Genomic DNA, 18885 nt, shown 5'->3' on the forward strand with positions numbered 1-18885 from the left:
CCATGTCATGAAAGATGCTGGGAAAAGAACCATTTTCTAAGAAATTTTCTTTTCCCTCCTGTCTACATTTTTTGGTTTCATATTTATTTAAAGAAATTGTGGGTGGGGGGTGTTACCCCCTCCCATTTTCCCATTTCCTCTCCTGTAAGTGCAGATCTGAAGGCAGATGTGAAAAACGCCTATTTGATGATTGGCTTTGTGCAAATATTAAAATGAATATCACATGTGTTGTGTTAGAAAGTGATGCTGTATTAATTCTCTTCAGTAGTGTGTTAAATAGAGTTTTAGGCTATAAAAATTGTTAAAATAGAAACTATGCCATGTAGGATACTTTTTTTAAAGGAAGGACTTGCAGTGAGACAGCAGCCACAGGACACCCAAATCTTTCAGTGAAAGCTTTTACACCTTTCTTGTTTTCAAGATTTACTTGGTTCTTTTCCTGCCATGTTCTACACCTGTCCTGGGGTGACTTTTTGGTGCTTGTTTTCCTCTCGGATTTTCCTCCCAAAACTTGCCCTGAACCAGGACAACAGCTCCATTAACAACACTGAAAAAGCCACACAGGATTCCAGTTTGGTTTTTTTTAAACTCATGCTAAATCATGGCATTTTAGAAGGTATGAAAACACCATGAAAGCAACAATTGCCACATTTTGGATTTTCCATACAAACCAGCCAAGCACAGAGTGCTGGGCCAGGGCAGGAGACACCACCCCTGGTCAGGGGTTGGGGAGCAGGGAAGGGGGCACCAAACCAGCTCCAAAGGCCTTGGGGACCTGCAGGCAGGTCTGGGCTGGGCTGCTAGAGGTGGCTCTGTGCCACCAGCTCCAGATTTCCCCTGCAAACAAAAAGAACAACGCCTGCCCAAGAACGACTCTACTCTGGTAAGAATTCTGAGATGAACACCTGAACTCTGGTGTGCAGTGGGAAAAAATGGGCCGTGAGCACAAGAACAGCACTGCTGGCTTTGGCTGCCAGCAGAGCCCCCTCAAGCTGTCCCCAGGAATTCCAGAGGGCTGGATTTGCTGCTTCACGCCACGGAATTCCACGCTGTGTGAAGGGCACACACTTGGAAAACCACAGTGCTGACGCCACCAGGGGCAGGCAGGCACAGATGAAGCAATCCTGCTGCTCCAGAGAGGAGCTGACTTGCTGTAAATTATCACAGACCCAGTCATGGTGCTACCAAACTACTCCAGTTGTAGCACACAGCGAGCATAATTTATTTAGATAAAACCCAAGGCTGGAAAACTTTATTATAAAAATAGCATGCCTGGGAAATTGGGGCATTTATTATTAACATATAGAGAGCCTTGGCCTTCGAGGCCTTGCAAAAGCTCTTTTTCTTATTCTATTGCTTTTCTGAATGCTACCTAAGGGTGCGTTTTCCTTTTCAATAGTCATTTCTTTGCATAATACAAGACTTGCTTTACAGCCTGAAAAACTGGTTTTTAAAACAGCAAATAAGAAAGAAAATCACCCTAACTCTGCATGGCAGATCCTACACACACCAAGTGAAAAAGAAAAAAAACAAACCAGAAAAAACCCAACTGAAAACAACCAACCAACACTAATTCATAAACAGGCAAGGTTTTCATTACAGACTCTGCATAAATGCACTTGTTCATGCCCTGTAAATGAACAGCTCTGAAATCCAACCATTATTTACCTGCACAGCCTATTTGGCCCCCAGGCTGTGCAGATGTATTGGAAGGATTTCTTTCTGTTCTGGACTCAGCACATTTTCCAGGTACCTGAAATTCTGCTATTTTCACATGAAAGGAACGTCACCTAAAAATTATAATTTACTGCAAATGCTCACGCTTTTGCCTTTTCCACTGTGAATGATTTGTGGCTCCTTTTGAATTATTTGTGGCTCCTTTTTCCCTGCTCTGGAGCAGGTCTGTGCCAGCATGGAAGCCACATGAACTCCCAGTTCCTTTCCACTTTACCTGCCACTTGTGCCCACGCAAACAGGGCCTTGCTCTGCAGAGGCTGAGAGAGAGCTACTCAGCTGAAATAAAGACAGCCCAGCCTGAAGGGTTTCCTGGACAGAAAATGTGGATTATTCAATGTATTCCAGAAATGGAACAAGGCTTTAGGGCACAGCCAATCCCATGGAGCTGGGTGCCCATTCCAAAGGTAGCCAGGGAGCAATGGTTTTAAAAACAGGCACTGAAAACTTTTACACTCCTCCAGGTAAGTGAAAAGAAAACTTTTACACTCCTCTAGGTGAATGAAAAGAAAACTTTTACACTCCTCCAGGTAAATGCTGTCTGATCAGAAAGTTCCTACATGAGGAGCTGGGGAAGGTCCCTCTGTCACCTCGCCAGGAGGGGCTGGGGAAGGTCCCTCTGTCACCTCGCCAGGAGGGGCTGGGGAAGGTCCCTCTGTCACCTCGCCAGGAGGGGCTGGGGAAGGTCCCTCTGTCACCTCGCCAGGAGGGGCTGGGGAAGGTCCCTCTGTCACTTCCAGCCTTCCCCAGACACTGCAGCCCAGCAGGGCCAGGGGTTTGAGCCAGGCAGGTTTGTTCTCCAGTAAGGATGTGCTGCACAGCCCCTGCAGACACAAATCTTCTCCAATTTTTTCTTCTTTTTTAGTTTTTTTTTTTTAATTTTTTTTGGGGGGTAAGTGAAGGGCAAAATAGGATCTTCTTGAAATTGTTTGAAGTGGATTGACATTTTTCAGCTGAAGGCTTGTTGTTAGTTTCACAGCAGGGCTAATTTTTAAATTTAATGTTCTAGCTCATATGAAAAGGAAAGCGTCCTAGGGGGATAATAACTTTTGGCAATCAATTGATTGCACAGAGCTGTGGGTTCTGCAGGTACAGTGTCTTTAAGGAGGCTGTGCAATAGGAAAATTGTAGCCTTTGGATGTGCAGATTATCTGAGTTTGCAGGGCTATTTGCTGATCTGGTGAGACTCATTTCCTTTTAATACTAAACACGACCCAGTAAATAAAGCAGCAAGTGGTCAGCAGGTCAGAAAGCACTGCCTGGTTTTCATGGTCACTCCAGGGGCTTGGTGGGGTTTTTATTCACTTTATTTTGCTTTTGTAGCCACTTTTGTCAGCGTTCAGGAACACAAAATCACGAGAAATGATTCTATGCAGGTGCTTTTATTGAAGAGCTCTGGGTGTCAGGGGTGCAGACCCAAATCTGACTCCGACACAGGTTCGGGATGGAAATGCTTTTATATTCTACCCTTATATAACTTTAATGTTAATTATTAAACTTACATTGTTCTATAGTACACACAGATTCCAGCCAAGCATGGCCACCTCAGACTAGTAACACACAGTTTCTCACGGTTCTCCTTATGATTATACAATAATTAGTTTAATTGCTACTGCTTACACAGGTAAAACACAAGGCTTAACATCTCAGAGTTTATCTTGGCATTTTGAACAGAACATGGAACAGCCAGATGTGGATCTGGGAGAAAAAGCAAAGACAGAGAGGCAGCACCCCGTGCCAAAGCAGAGTTATCCCCCCTGGCACTCTGGGGCTCCCTTCCCTCCTTCCTTCCACTGAACTTGAACATTACAGTTATTCTTTTTCTATAGGAATCAAATTTTAATTTCTCTGCTCCAAGGCAGCACAATGTTAATATAAACCCATCCTCCTAACTAATATTTCTTCTCCATCCAAATTAAAGCGTCCAGCTCAGCTGTGCATCAGCAGCTTCCCACAAACAGCCTCCCTCCCCACAAAAAAGTGGTAGCAAGTATTATTTACTCTACCCCAGCATGTTGTTGCTCCTGAGTTGTCTCTTTACTAGACCTGATGATAGGCACAACAGAGAACACTTCAACATTGCCATCTGTCTGCTTGGCACCCTCAGCGAGCGAGCTGCTGCCACTTTGGAGGAAATCAGAACTTCCCACCAGATCTGGGAAGCCAGAGGCTGCTGACAGGTTGTCCTGCCTCTCTCAGTACCTTCTTCTCTTCAGTCTATTTTTGATATTGCAGAGTCTGAGCATCTTAAGGACAAGTTTCTGCACGGTGTGTGTGAACCTGCAGGAACCATCAATAACACGCAGCCTGAAGAAATCCTTCCATAAAAGGCTTTCACAGCATCCCTGAGTTTATGGCACTGCTTGAGGAGCTCTCACCAGAGAGGGTCACACAGAGGCTGGTGGCAGTGCTGGGGAGGGAGAAGACAGACATGTGGTGGGACAGACTGTCAGCGTTCAGGAACACAAAATCACCAGAAATGATTCTGTGCAGGTGCTTCTGTTGAAGAGCTCTGGGTGTCAGGGGTGCAGACCCAAATCTGACTCTTACATGGGTTCGGGATGGAAATGCTTTTATATTCTACCCTTATATAACTTTCATGTTAATTATTAAACTTACATTGTTCTATAGTGTACACAGATTTCAGCCAAGCATGGCCACCTCAGACTAGGAACACACAGTTTCTCATGGTTCTCCTTATGATTATACAATAATTATTTTAATTGCTACTGCTTACACAGGTAAAACACAAGGCTTAACATCTCAGAGTTTATCTTGGCATTTCCAGGGCGCCACTGTCCAGACCAGAGCTGGAAGCTGCAGGGTGAGGAGCAGCCCACGCCTGCTGCTGAGCCACCGACAGCGCCGGGCAGCGTGCTCTCAAATCCTCCCTCCCCACAGGATCCACCACAGCCAGCCTAGGGGAGTTACAGCCCCCTTTCTCACCTCTGACTGCACTCGGGCCTGAGACAATCCCATTCTTTATTTCCACTTCAGCTGCTGCAGCAGAAGGCAGGTAACTGTGCTTGGCAGCTGAGCTCAGCGAGGGGCAGACCTGGCCCAGCAGGGAGGGCATTGCCCAGCAGGGAGGGCATTGCCCAGCAGGGACCCTCAAATACTGAGGATACAACTTCTGGTTGTTGTGGGGGGCTGAGAGGCAGAAGGTTATTCTCAGGGTCTACTCTGTTCAATACAAAGGAAAAACAGATCTCCCCAAAACCTTTGGAAACAAACAAAACAAACATTTTCCCAAGCACCAAAGCCAGGTTTTCAGATCAAATGTGCTGCTTTAAAAAAAAAAAAAAAAAAAAAACCTCGTTTCAACTCCAAATGAAGTAAGGTGTAAGACAGGGCTAAAAAATGGTAAAGGTAGTCACAGGCTCAGCCTGACAGAGCTCAAGGAGCATTTGGAAAAGCTCTCAGGCACAGGGTGGGATTGCTGGGGGTCCTGCACGGGCACAGGAGTTGGACTCGCATGACCCTCATGGCTCCCACCCAGCTCAGCACACTCAGGAATATCAACTTACCTCAGGGGATGAGGATTCCATCCAGGGACAGTGCTCGGGGAGTGATCTAGAACAAATAACCCGTTTAGAGCAAGCAGACAAGGGGAGAAGGCAGCACACAAGGTGAGAGTGGTGCTCTCCAGAGAGGTCCCTCAGAGCAGCAGTGACAGAGCTTGCAGAGGGACAGAATCCACACTGGACCTACAAACCAAGGGAACTGCACACAAACACCCACTGTGCCAAACCTGTGCACAAACCAACCAAGGGAACTGCACACAAACACCCACTGTGCCAAACCTGTGCACAAACCAACCAAGGGAACTGCACACAAACACCCACTGTGCCAAACCTGTGCACAAACCAACCAGGGAACTGCTCACAAACACTCACTGTGCCAAACCTGTGCACACACAAACCAAGGAACTGCACACAAACACCCACTGTGCCAAACCTGTGCACAAACCAACCAAGGGAACTGCACACAAACACCCACTGTGCCAAACCTGTGCACACACAAACCAAGGGAACTGCTCACAAACACCCACTGTGCCAAACCTGTGCACAAACCAACCAAGGGAACTGCACACAAACACTCACTGTGCCAAACCTGTGCACAAACCAACCAAGGGAACTGCACACAAACACTCACTGTGCCATACCTGTGCACAAACCAACCAAGGGAACTGCACACAAACACTCACTGTGCCAAACCTGTGCACAAACCAACCAAGGGAACTGCACACAAACACCCACTGTGCCAAACCTGTGCACAAACCAACCAAGGGAACTGCACACAAACACCCACTGTGCCAAACCTGTGCACAAACCAACCAAGGGAACTGCACACAAACACCCACTGTGCCAAACCTGTGCACAAACCAACCAAGGGAACTGCACACAAACACCCACTGTGCCATACCTGTGCACAAACCAACCAAGGGAACTGCACAAAAACATCCACTGTGCCATACCAAAGTGTGGGAAGAGAAAATAAGATGCAGCACTAATATCTAGCCTGACACTGCGAAAAGTCCAAGGGAAGGATCAAACTATTACCAGAGGATTCTATTCCTGACAGAAAAAAAGCAAATTAATATTTCATAGTCTTTGATTGAAATACTATTTTCAGTCTTTCAATATATTTTCATGACTATCTTTTATTTCTTACATTAAAGGACTTTGGCCCATAAAAGTATAATATATTATTCCATTTCTGAGTGTGGGAAATGACAGGACAGCTCTTAGCACCCTTTTATTTAACTAGTTCTAACTGGGGAACTCAGGGCACTTCATGATTTTCTCAGTGAATTAAAGATTTCGAAAGGTACAAATTTCCCCTGTGATTTCCCCTTTGGCTGGAGGATGCTCAGCCCAGGCAGAAGCAGAAGCTCTCTGTACTGGAGCTGCCTGTCCTGCTGTGCAGGGGAAGGGGAAGGGGAAGGGGAAGGGGAAGGGGAAGGGGAAGGGGAAGGGGAAGGGGAAGGGGAAGGGGAAGGGGAAGGGAAGGGGAAGGGGAAGGGGAAGGGGACAGGTGAAGGGGACCAGGGTACGGGGACCTGGGAAGGGGACAGGGGAAGGGGAAGGGCAGCTCCCCAGGGGCTCTGACCCACGGTGTTGGCATTGCTCCTCATGTCCCTGGGGCGTGATCACCATCCTAGAGCTCCCCACCCAAACAGCAGGGCATCCCCTCTGTGCTTTCTCCCCTGGTTAAATCAATTTACAGGGCTCAGATTTTGAATTTATATTCCAGTTCCTCTCCTTATCCAAACTGGATAAACAGGCTGCCTTTGGAGAGTCGTGGTTTGGCACCAGGGAGGAGTGAGGAAATTAATTGTTATAAACCATTATCTCTAGGCCCTGAATACCAGGAGTCTAACTCATTAACTCACCTAATTAAACAGATGAACAGGGCTTGGTAAGGACAAAGTTTAACTTTACACAGGCCTGTTCCATCCTTTATCAGGTCCAAACTCCAGGCACTCAATTCCTGCCCAGCACACCCTAATCCACCAGCCCTCTGCCAGGACACAAAGGCCCCCAGAAACGTTTTAGGCTGAAACCATGCAAGGAAACAAAGGCAAAACACCTGCAGCATCCTTCCCAAGGTTTGCTTCCTCCCCTCTGCCCCGCAGCACTCACAAACCAGAAACTTTAAGTGTCCCTCAAACAAATTTCATAAGACTCCAAGTTTTTCACAGCGTGCTGGGTCAAATTTGCTTCTGACTCTGAAGAAATGGAATTATTGGGAATCTTGGATTTGTCTCACACGACGTTGGGTGTCAGTCAGGTGCTAATATTCACAAGAAAACAAAAAGCCTTGGCGCTGCTAAGGGGGACAAGAAACAGAGAATCCAAAAGGGAGAGAGAAAAATAAAGAGGAGGAACTCCCCCACAATCCTTTTGAGCAGCCTCAAGGTAAAGTGAAGACAATGTTTATTGTAATTCTTCATTGAAAACGGGGGATTTTTCATCTTTCAATAAGTGCAAAGCATTTCTATTTATAACTGAAGTTAAATATCAGTGACATTGGAGTTAGCATGATTTGCATAATTTGGAATGACTTCAGACTGAATGAATAGGAGCATTTCCATTTCCACTGCTTTTTGCATTGTGAAATGCTAAAATCCAGTTTTCCAGAAATTTCCAGTTTTCACTGTGGTTTTACCCTTCACCTCTGACAAAAGTGATTCATTGTTCTTAAGAGCTATGTGTTTATACACAAATGAAAAAATACAACTTTTAGCCATGGAAAGGTAAATGAAAACAGCCATGAAAACCCGTTTTCAGCTAAAAATCAGGGATTTGCAGCAGCATAGAGCACGAGGTGCCCCAGATGTTTGAAAGCAGCAATCTGACTGCTGGTTCACTGCCTTAAAGTGCCTTTAACAAATATCTGAAACCTCAACGTGATCTGATCTTCTAGGAGCAAAATCACAATTTTTTTTTCCTCAGTGTTTACTGATGAATCAAAAAAGACCCAACTTGTGAACTGATGAATTTCTCAGTGTTTACTGGTGAATCAAAAAAGACCCAACCACATCCAGCTCAAGCCCTTGAAATCTGTCAAATCCATCACTCAGCCATGAAAGCATTGCTGCAGTTGCATTTGAGATGTTTCCATCTTACAAATGACAAAATTCAACGCCAGGAATATTCATGGCCATGAATATGGATTAATAAATCCCATCTTTACAAATGTCCCGTGTCCAACACTGATTTTGTCTCCATCAGGAATTCTGAGAGGGCAGCAATTCAACAATACAGCTGTCACTGTGGTATTTTCTGGAAAATCCCTTTGCCAGGATTTCTTCTCCTGGGCAGCTTCAGCTTGTACCTGTTTGCAGCTCTGGGATGAGGTCTGGAGATTGGTCACTAATTAAAAACAATTAAAAGTTTGGACAAGCAAGCACAGCCAGCTGTGCAGGGCTGAGGAGTCAGCCTGAGCTTTCACTGTCACTCCTGTTCAGCCTTCTGCCTGTGTCCTTTCTTCAGCACAGTTTGGTACAGCACTCTCTAGGAAAGGACAAGTACATGAAATAATAAATCAGCCTCTGAGAACTTGGAGCCAGATTCTCATCCCTCACCTCGTCCTGGGGACCCTCACAAACACCACAACAGTGACAGCAGGGATGTACAAAAAATAAACCACCCCAGCAGTATTTTACTGCAGAATTACCTTTCCCAGGCTGTGTTCCTCATCCCAGTGCCTCCACTCTCTGGCTTCTCTCAGCCATTTCTCTGTGCAGCCACTGAAATTCGTGTGCTTCTTGAAAAATGAAGTTTGTGTCACGAACTCACTGCAACCAATCCCAAAGCTCTTTCATTCTCCTTCCTCGTTTCTTAACAAACCAAACCAACCCCCCTTATTTCCCTGCTCAGTGGGAAGGAGATTCACAGCATCTGAGGGCTTGCATCCAGCCAGGCAGAGCCTGCTCTGTGAGCCAGCCAGGGTCTGGGGAGGGATTCACCACCACAGTGTGAGCAGTGCTCAGAGAGCACTCCCAGCTGCCTTGGCACTGCTCAGAGTTTTCTAGAATAAAACTAATGTCAGAACAAACCTGATCTATCCAGGGTGTGGGGAGGGATTCACCACCACAGTGTGAGCCACCCAGCAGTGCTCAGAGAGCACTCACAGCTGCCTTGGCTCTACCCAGTGTTTTCTAAAATAAAACCAATCTCAGAACAAACCTGAACCAGCCAGGGTGTGGGGAGGGATTCACCCTGGCAGTGTGAGCCATCCAGCAGTGCTCAGAGAGCACTCACAGCTGCCTTGGCACTGCTCAGAGTTTTCTAGAATAAAACCAATCTCAGAACAGAACTGAACCAGCCAGGACATGGGGAGGGATTCACCCTGGCAGTGTGATCCACCCCAGCCATGATCACAGAGCACTCACAGCTGCCTTGGCACTGCTCAGAGTTTTCTAAAACAAAACCAATCTCACAAACTGGTGCTCCCCAGGTTCCAAGTTTTGACCCAGACTCAGCAGCACGAGGGTGTGCACAGGACAGCTGGGGCATTGAACAGACCCAAACTGCATCACACCCAAACCACAGCTCCTGTTTCTGCATTTTCCCCTTGCAGCCAGGGCAGGGACTGGGACAGAATGAGGGCAACATTTCCAACATGTCCAGACTGGGAAGCAAAAATCACACAGGGAAAAAGATATTCTTCAAAACACCCCTAAGAAACAACAACAAAAAAAACCCACTTGACTTTTTCTGCCTAACAATAATGTTAACTCATTTAATAAGGCTCTGACATTTGCTTTCAGAACCACCTGGGACTTGAAAATCAAGCTGAGTGTGCAGCCTGCAGTCAGAGCTATTATTACAAAATCCAGAGCCCATTTCTGCGTGCCAGAGAGGAGTTTGGATACTCAGAGTTTCTCTGTGATCTGCTTTCTCCAGGATCTGTGACACCCTGGCAAAACCTTCCCTTAACTCAGAGTGGGATTGCAGATGTATAAAATAGATTATATCCCACAGGAAACAGGACAGAGGCAGAATTAGGGGCCTGTGACCTTCACTGATTGCAGCAGAAATAGGTGGGCTGCAAACATTCAGAGTAAGTTCCTTCCCTGGACTGAAGCCAGCTTGTTTCATAGGATCATTTTGGCCACGAGTGACACAAAGGAAAGGGTTTTATGCCAAAACCCATAAATGTTGTGCATTTTGTCAGGCTTCTTCCTGAGCACAGCCACTGGAATTTGGACAGAAAGTTTTAGTTCTGCTTACTGAGCAGAAATTAGAATGTATTTCAGTGTAAGAATTAGATTATCATAGAATCATGGAATGGTTTGTGTTGGAAGGGATCTTAAAGATCCTCCAGTTCCAGCCCCCCTGCCCCAGGCAGGGACAGCTTTTGCTAGACCAGGTTGGTCAGAGCTCCACCCAGCCTGGATTCACCTTAAAATGGAATTTATCTCAACATGACATGAGGAAAGGACCAGAGCTCAGAACCATTTGTGAACATCCATTTAAAAAATCACATTTATCCCTTGTTCATCTGCTTTGCATATTGTTTCCCAAATATTTCTCAGCTGTGCTTTCAGTGTAGAATAAATGCTGCTAATTATTTCTCTCACCTAACAAACACTCCTCCTCTAGGAGTCTCTTTCCCCCGTGTCAGTAACTTTGTTTTCTTCATATAATTATAGGAATAAAGGTTGATTGCTGGATTTTTATTCTCCAGATGTATCAGACCATTAAGTGCCTGGTGAACTAAAGGCCAGTGTAGTGTTTGGAGTTTATGAATCTCTGGGGTTATGATGAGAAGGACATGTGAAAAAACCCTGATCACCCTCAGATAGTGTCATTAGCATTCTCAGCTGGCTGCCACAAATTAAAAATGCAGGAACTTTGAAAGGCCTCATATGAAGAGTGAAAGACAACATCAGGGCAATCCTGCTCTGGATTTCCATCAGCAGTTTCCATCTGACCTGCTGCCAGCCAGGTCTGCTCTGAGACCGGAGCGTGGAGCTCGCTCCCAGTGCCAGCTCCTGAGCCCAGCACTCTGCTCCAAGAGCCTGCAGCTGGGAGCAGCAACAACTGCTGCACTGCTGCACTGCTGCTGCTGCTGCTGCTGCTCTGGGGACCCCAGCAGGGATTTCAGCCCCGTGCAGACACAGCAGCTCCAGCTGTTCCCTCCCTGGAGCTGGAGCTGCTCCTCCCGGTGAGGTCTGCGTTCACCCTGTGCAATTTCTCTGGGGACTGGACACGCTTTGACAGTTCCTGGTGCTTTTAAACAGCTATAAAAACCATGAAGCCCTGTCACAAATGAATATTCTGTGGTTTCCAGGTCCAGCACACAGCTCCTGGCACTTTGGGCCAAGCTCTGCCCCCAGTTGAAGCTGGTCCCTTGCTGTTCCTGACTGCTCTCACCTCAGAGCCATCTGTCGTGGGCAAGTGCTTGGTGAGAAGCCTTGCACGTGAGCTTTTTCCTTCTCCCATCACTTCCCTTGGGTGTTTGCTGGCTCTTCCAACCCAACACCAAAATCTTTCCCAGACTGTGAGAAGTCAAGGGCAGCAAACGCTGTCCATTCCCTTTGTGGAGCTTTTCCTGAAGGCAAAGCAGAGTTTATTTAAATTTCATGCTGCACCCTGGAACCATCAATCTGCAGACACCCACAGCTGCCGTGGCTGAACTGCAGTGTTCAGACAATTCTGGCATACAACACGCACAACCTACCTAATGAGTAGCATGGTATTCCATAAAAAGTGCCTTTGTGGAACACCTAGATGTGCTGGAAAGGTTAATATGGTGCTTTATAACACACAGGCTGGTGACAGGAAGTAAAAATGCTACTCGGAAAAGCAGAAATGTCAACACATCTCTAAAGACATTAAATGACAGAAAATTAAATGTTACCAACTGCTGAGTCTGAAAAGGGGCTTCTTGAAGTCAAGGGATGAAATAAAAATTTTTAAAAAGGGCAAAAATCATATTTTAAAAGCATAATAATCTACTTATAGCAACTTTATAGAATGCTTTTAACACATACCAACCTCTAAATTAGCCCAAGCAAGAACATGAGTTAAATATGAAATTGGGTGACTTGTCAATGCCCCAGATTCCCCCAGTCCAGGTTTCAAATCTAATCCATTAGGAAGCTTCTGCAAAACCAAGAAGTCCCCCGGAAAACCCAGCACGTGTTCTTTATCAGCCTCAGGATCCTGCAGGTGCAGGGGGGGAAATTTTAAATACACAGCTGGCAACAGCTCACATCAATAAATGGACTCACATCAATAAATGGACTCACAAAGTAATGCTGTTAAGTCAGAATAAGAACTCTCACAGACACTTTCAAGCCCAGCTCCTAAGTCATCCTTGTGAATTGCCATGGATACCAGCTCCAGAAGTGCAACACAGATGAAGAGAAGGAACTCTCAAAGAATGAGACAATCTTCAGTCTGTTATCAAATTCTGCCTGATCTTTAGAAATGCAGATGTGCCGACAAGGCGACACCACAGCCATTTCTGCTCTGCCTTATCAGTGACTTTAAAGCACACTGCCTGGCAGTTCCACACCATGCATAATTCAAGGAGAGCCCAGTTTCAAACCCTTGTGCTCTGAGTTCAGAACAGAGGAGCCAGCAAGGAAAGCTTGCTGTTTAATATTGCTGAGTCCTTACAAACAAACTCTGTTCTCACAGCTGTCCCTCCACAACCCAGCAAGCAGCATCCTGAGGTGTGCTGGGGAATGCAGACAGTGTCACAGAGGCACCAAAACCTGAACAGTTCTGACTGCACTTTCAGCTATTTTACAGTTCATTTTATTTCTAACTTAAGAATGTTCCACAGGTATTTTAGCGCTGTGGAGTGACAAAAATCTACCAATACAAACAGCTGTGCTAACATTGTACTGAAATTTGTTCCAAATGACAACAGAAACCAGCCAGGTTTACAAACCACTGCAACCTACCAACACAAACTTCTGATTTGACATTCTACTGAAATGTGTTCCAAATGACAACAGAAACCAGCCAGTGGTTTACAAACCACTGCAATCTACCAATACAAACATCTGCATTAACATTGTACTGAAACGTGTTCCAAATGACAACAGAAACCAGCCAGGTTCACAAACCACTGCAATCCCTAAAAGCCACCACTGGTGCTGCAGCAATCCTTGTGATTCTGGTTCTGAAGAATGCAGATGAACAAGGAACACTTTGGTAGTGCCTGTTCCTGGGCCAAAGAAGAGCCCCAATGCTTTTGAGGGTTTTTTCTGCCCTCACATTCCAGCTCCAAGCAGGAATTCAATCCACAAAACTCTTCCTGTGAGCTAGAAAGAGAACAGAAAAAGCCAGACTGAAGAGATAGTTCAATTATGCTATTTGCAATGAAGAAGGCAAAACAAAACAAAAGTCCCCTTATTTGCAGTACTTGGACCATACATTTGTCACCACAAATAGTTTATTTCCACTCACATTCAGTGTGCTACTCAAAACATGCAATTATCTACCAGAGCTGTAATTTGCAGATGTCCCCACTCCAGTGAGCACAAAGGAATTAACTGCCCTTTTTCTAAAGAGGATAAAAACTTTGGATACAGGTCTTTGAGCAACTCTAAGAATGTTCATAACGTTACCAATAAAACACAATATTACACTAAATTATACAAATGGTAAATTTTTCATTTCACGCTAATAATTCATCAGAAGACTGCCAGTGCAATTCAGTAATTTTATATATTCAGCCACAGCCAGTGCCTTCCCAAAACAAAGTAAAACTACCAAAACCATTCAGAATACAGAACTACGTTTTGCATGGGTATTGGTTAAACTAAACTAAACTAAACTAAACTAAACTAAACTAAACTAAACTCTAACTGCTTAGTGTGGGGGAGTTTCATTAACTTATAGATAGCTATAAATGTGAGACATTTAATACATATATCTGCATTTACAAGGAAGTGACAGAGACACAGTGGCAGGCACCAGTGCCTACATCTGGGCTTTTGATATGGCCCAGGTCATAAATAAATTGATTATTTGTCTCCTGAGGGCAAATCTGGCAGTAACTGGGGGTTCTCTCTGCAATGTCATTCAGCTTTAGGTTCTGTTGCTGTTCTGGGACACTGATGCTGGCTCTGCACAAAGAATGAGATCAAAGGGAAGCACAACCAACCACCTGCAAGTGTTAAAAACCACTGCTTCCATCCAAAATGCCTCCCAGGTTTGCTCTGCAGGCCCAGTTATCAGCCATTACTCAGTCTGGGCAGCACTGCACAACTTCCCTGGTCTATTACCCCAAAACCATTCAAGAAGCAGCAGCTGTGACTCCCCTCTGCCCTTCTCACCAGGACTGGTGCCAGGAGGCATCTGGGCACACAGTCAGCTCTCAGGTGCCAGGAGGCATCTGGGCACACAGTCAGCTCTCAGGTGCCACAAAGCCCAGCTGTCCCTGCCCACGGGATGCAGCAGGACCTGGGAGGCTCTGCATCATCTCTGCTCTTCCTCCTGAGGGGCCCTGACCCCCAAGCTCCAGGTGTCTGTGCTTTGTAAGGAGCCAGTGAGCCCCTCTGGCTCCTGGAGAGCCTGCTCTGCCTCTCTGTGACACTGCAGATCTCAGGTGACAGACAGACAGACAGACAGACAGACAGACAGAGGAGAATGCAGCCCGAAATCAGTGTCTGTGCTGCTGTTCCTGCTGCTGGCCACCTCTGCCCTGGGATTTAATCTTCTCCTCTGCAGGAGGCAAACCCAGGCACAGCTCCCGGCCACGCTGGGACACTGGGGCTTTGTGGAGCACAGCACTGCAGCACCAGGAGGTGGGAAAACCCACCCAGTTCCAGCTCTTTTAGACAAAATTGCTCCTTATTCCAAAACAGGAGTTAATATTGTTTTGTGAGCAGAAGCACCAAGATCTTCTGGCTGGGTTCTCAGCCTGCTCCTCTCGGGAGGAATCATTGTTCATCCAGCAGAGACATACTGACCTGAACAGCTCTGACAATTATTTTAAAACTTCACACTGTGTAAGGAAACGCTCCCAAACACAGATTGTGGTGGCAGGAAGGTTCTTAAATGGGCGTTTTCCTGTTTGCCATTTTGCTGGAGCGAGCTGAGACTGCAGATTGCAAAGGGGGGGGAAAAAAACTTCCACCATTATGCAACATTTATTAGTTTGGATTGCTGCACTTCCATCCTCACTTCTTTAAAGCTTTAGCTCTTTCTGGGGAGCAGGCTGTAAATGCTGTCACTGACACTGAGCTGCTGAGAAACACTGGAGATTAACCTTGCTGTATTCCAGGGACTTGCAGGTTTCCAAAGAGCTGATTTCCCAGGAGCTGTGGACAGCAGCACAAACACAAGTAAGGAGAAGGATTTTTGAAAGGAGAAAAGTCTTTAGCAAGAAATAAGAGCTGAACACGCTGGGGAGAAAATAAATATTGTGGTGCAGAACAGCAGCTAGAATTCTCCATTTCAATGCAGCAGAACACTTTCTTTTGGGTAAATTGTTTCCCAGAGAATGAATCTGGAGCCAGAAGCATTCTGTCCTTCCTGATCTACAGGTTCTCTCCAGCTGAACTCCAGGTAAGCCAACTGAAAACCAACAACCAGCCAACAGGATAAAATAGGGGGTTGGAAAGGAGTTTTTAGTTTCTTTTGTGAACTGCTATTTAATTTCCCAAACGCTTTCAATATTTTTTTTTTCCCAAACACGTTTTTTTCCTGCTAATGCTCTGGACAGAGGAGATCTCATGGAAAGCCACAGCAGAAAAGGTTCTGAGAGCTGTGTCAAGCTGTTTTTGCAAACAAAGTGAAAGGTACTTGGCCCACTTCAAGACAGAAATGCCTTAGATTCCTTTCAGTGGCCCACATTCCTCTCTCCAGCACCAGCTCTGGGATGTGGAGGACACGTCCTGGCAGACACAGCTCCAGTCCCCCTGCGGCAGCAGAGTCAGCAGTGAGGCTCCAGCCTGAGCCAGCACCAGTGAGGGCTCCAGCCTGAGCCAGCACCAGTGAGGGCTCCAGTCTGAGCCAGCACCAGTGAGGGCTCCAGTCTGAGCCAGCACCAGTGAGGGCTCCAGTCTGAGCCAGCACCAGTGAGGGTTCCAGCCTGAGCCAGCACCAGTGAGGGTTCCAGTCTGAACCAGCACCAGTGAGGGTTCCAGTCTGAACCAGCACCAGTGAGGGCTCCAGTCTGAGCCAGCACCAGTGAGGGCTCCAGTCTGAGCCAGCACCAGTGAGGGCTCCAGCCTGAGCCAGCACCAGTGAGGGTTCCAGTCTGAACCAGCACCAGTGAGGGTTCCAGTCTGAGCCAGCACCAGTGAGGGCTCCAGTCTGAGCCAGAGCTGCTCTGCAGCCCAGAGGCAGGGCTGGCAGTGCTCTGAGAGCACCCAAAGGCAATGCTGCAGCTCTCCTCACACAGGTGACATCCAGCAGCTTTGAGGGCTCCTGGAGCAGAGGCAGTGGTTGGGTGGGCTCCTCACCAAAGCCAGTTAAATACATCCCTGAGAAACTCTGCACAGCTGCCCCTGGGTGCCAGCAGAGCAGGCAGGAGCCAGGAGCTGTGAATCCCTGCAATTTACTGCAGGACATGGAGGGGAGGTCAGGTAGCACTGATAGATCCTGAGGGCTGCCACGACACCCCAGCCAGATGTGGTGGGCTGTGACCTTACAGAGAGGGTGACTCTGAATAATTCTGCTGGTGTGAGTTGTGCTGTCAGGAGTGATTTCTGCTGCAGTTTCACCCCCCTGCAGGCACAGGGGCCCAGGCAGCATCTGGCTGGCACCTGGGACAGAACTTCCCAGGTACCCTGGGCAAGGCCGAGGTGCTGGACCTTGGGATGTCACAACAGCAAAAAGAAAAAATGTTCCCCAAGCAGAAATGAAGCACTGCCCTGGTATCTGTGAATCCTGCTATCTGTCATGCACAAAATAAAATTAATTCCCTGCTTTGCAGCTCTTCTCACAGGATAACAGTTATTCCTCTTCACAGCCTCTCTGCCTTTTTAAACCACACTTTCTCATCTAACTTTATTTAAGAAAAAGGAGGAAATTAATTACATCTCGAGTAATTAGAAATTTAAAGTCCTTTAATTCACTTCTCTCAGACACGCAGCTTTAGAATATATTAAGATGTTAGCTCTAATACTCTCCTTCAGAAGCCTGAGAGACTAATTTATTTTGATGGAAGGCACACATGCCTCTGAAAGCAAACACAGCCATTAACTCCTTTAATCCCTCCTCATCAGAAAATGATAAATTTTGTTATTTAACTACCAAATCGTTAGGGAGATCATAAGACAGGTTCCAGCAGAGCAGCACCCAGGGGTGGGAGGGGTGCAGAACAGCACCCAGAGGGATGCAGAGCAGCACCCAGGGGTGGAGGGATGCAGAGCAGCACCCAGGGGTGGGAGGGATGCAGAGCAGCACCCAGGGGTGGGAGGGATGCAGAGCAGCACCCAGGGGTGGGAGGGATGCAGACCAATATTTACCCTCAGTAAATATTTATTTCACAAGTCACCTACAAAAAGCCTATAATGAATTTTTTCTGAAGCTTTTTTTATGATAGATTGGCAAGACTTTAAATTAATTTATATATTTTTTTAAGCAATGCAAAGCAGACAAAGAAGCCTAAAGACGATGAGAATCTGAAGGCACGAGAGGACACTTCTTTGGAAGCCTGAAGATTAAGAGCTCGTTATGCTGCAGAGCAATTAACACACTTGAACTTAAGCAGGATAATTTCCTCCAGATGAGGAAGCGAGGTGGACAGAGGACTCAGGGTTAATAATTATCCTAATCTGCTCTCCCCATTCCTGCTCTGAGGCTCTTAAGGCAACGGGATTTAGCAGCAGAGCAGGAAAATTGTGTGCAGGGGATGGTGGAGAGGTCTGGGCTGTGTGTGCCCACTCTGGGCTGCTTTGGGCTGTGTGTGCCCACTCTGGGCTGCTCTGGGCTGTGTGTGCCCACTCTGGGCTGCTCTGGGCTGTGTGTGCCCACTCTGGGCTGCTTTGGGCTGTGTGTGCCCACTCTGGGCTGCTCTGGGCTGTGTGTGCCCACTCAGGGCTGCTTTGGGCTGCGTGTGCCCACTCTGGGCTGCTTTGGGCTGTGTGTGCCCACTCTGGGCTGCTTTGGGCTGTGTGTGCCCACTCTGGGCTGCTCTGGGCTGTGTGTGCCCACTCTGGGCTGCTCTGGGCTGCGTGTGCCCACTCTGGGCTGCTTTGGGCTGTGTGTGCCCACTCTGGGCTGCTCTGGGCTGTGTGTGCCCACTCAGGGCTGCCCCCTCCAGCTCTGTGCCCCCTCTCCACGTGCAGGGCCCTGAGGAGATGAGCTGGCACCTCAGAAACCCTGGAAAACACCGAGGGTGGGGTGGGAATGTCCCACCCAAGCCACGACAGCCAACACCTGCTAGACACTGCTGGCAGGTGACCCCAGAAAGGGCTGGCAAACGAGAATTGTTCCACTCAGGAACGTGGATGTGAGTCACTGACAGCAAAAGCCACAAGGCAAGACAAAAGTTACTCTTTTTTTTGGGGAGAGGCTCTCTCTGAGTGAGTGAGCACAAGGAAAAGAAGGACAGGAGATGAGATGTTCAGGCTGCCCAGAAAGGCTGGCACATGAGAACGGCTCCTGAAGCACTCAGGAACATGGATGTGAGTCACTCACAGCAAAAGCCACAAGGCAAGACAAAAGT

At 47.0% G+C, this 18885-nt stretch overlaps 1 protein-coding gene and 1 long non-coding RNA gene across 2 annotated transcripts in view; both read right to left on the reverse strand.

Annotated features, from left to right (window-relative positions):
* ZNF804A (zinc finger protein 804A) overlaps positions 1–18885 on the reverse strand; it is a 74848-nt gene that overhangs the window by 25479 nt on the left and 30484 nt on the right. The gene's annotated exons all lie outside the window — the stretch shown is intronic.
* On the reverse strand, positions 2774–5887 carry LOC127061120 (uncharacterized). Its single transcript, XR_007780595.1, has 3 exons — positions 5641–5887; positions 5262–5537; positions 2774–4144 (listed from the first exon to the last, which is right to left on the reverse strand). It is a non-coding gene; the product is annotated as an uncharacterized LOC127061120 (long non-coding RNA).

This window comes from Serinus canaria, assembly GCF_022539315.1.
Source record: "Serinus canaria isolate serCan28SL12 chromosome 7 unlocalized genomic scaffold, serCan2020 HiC_scaffold_29, whole genome shotgun sequence".
Lineage (NCBI taxonomy): Eukaryota > Metazoa > Chordata > Aves > Passeriformes > Fringillidae > Serinus > Serinus canaria.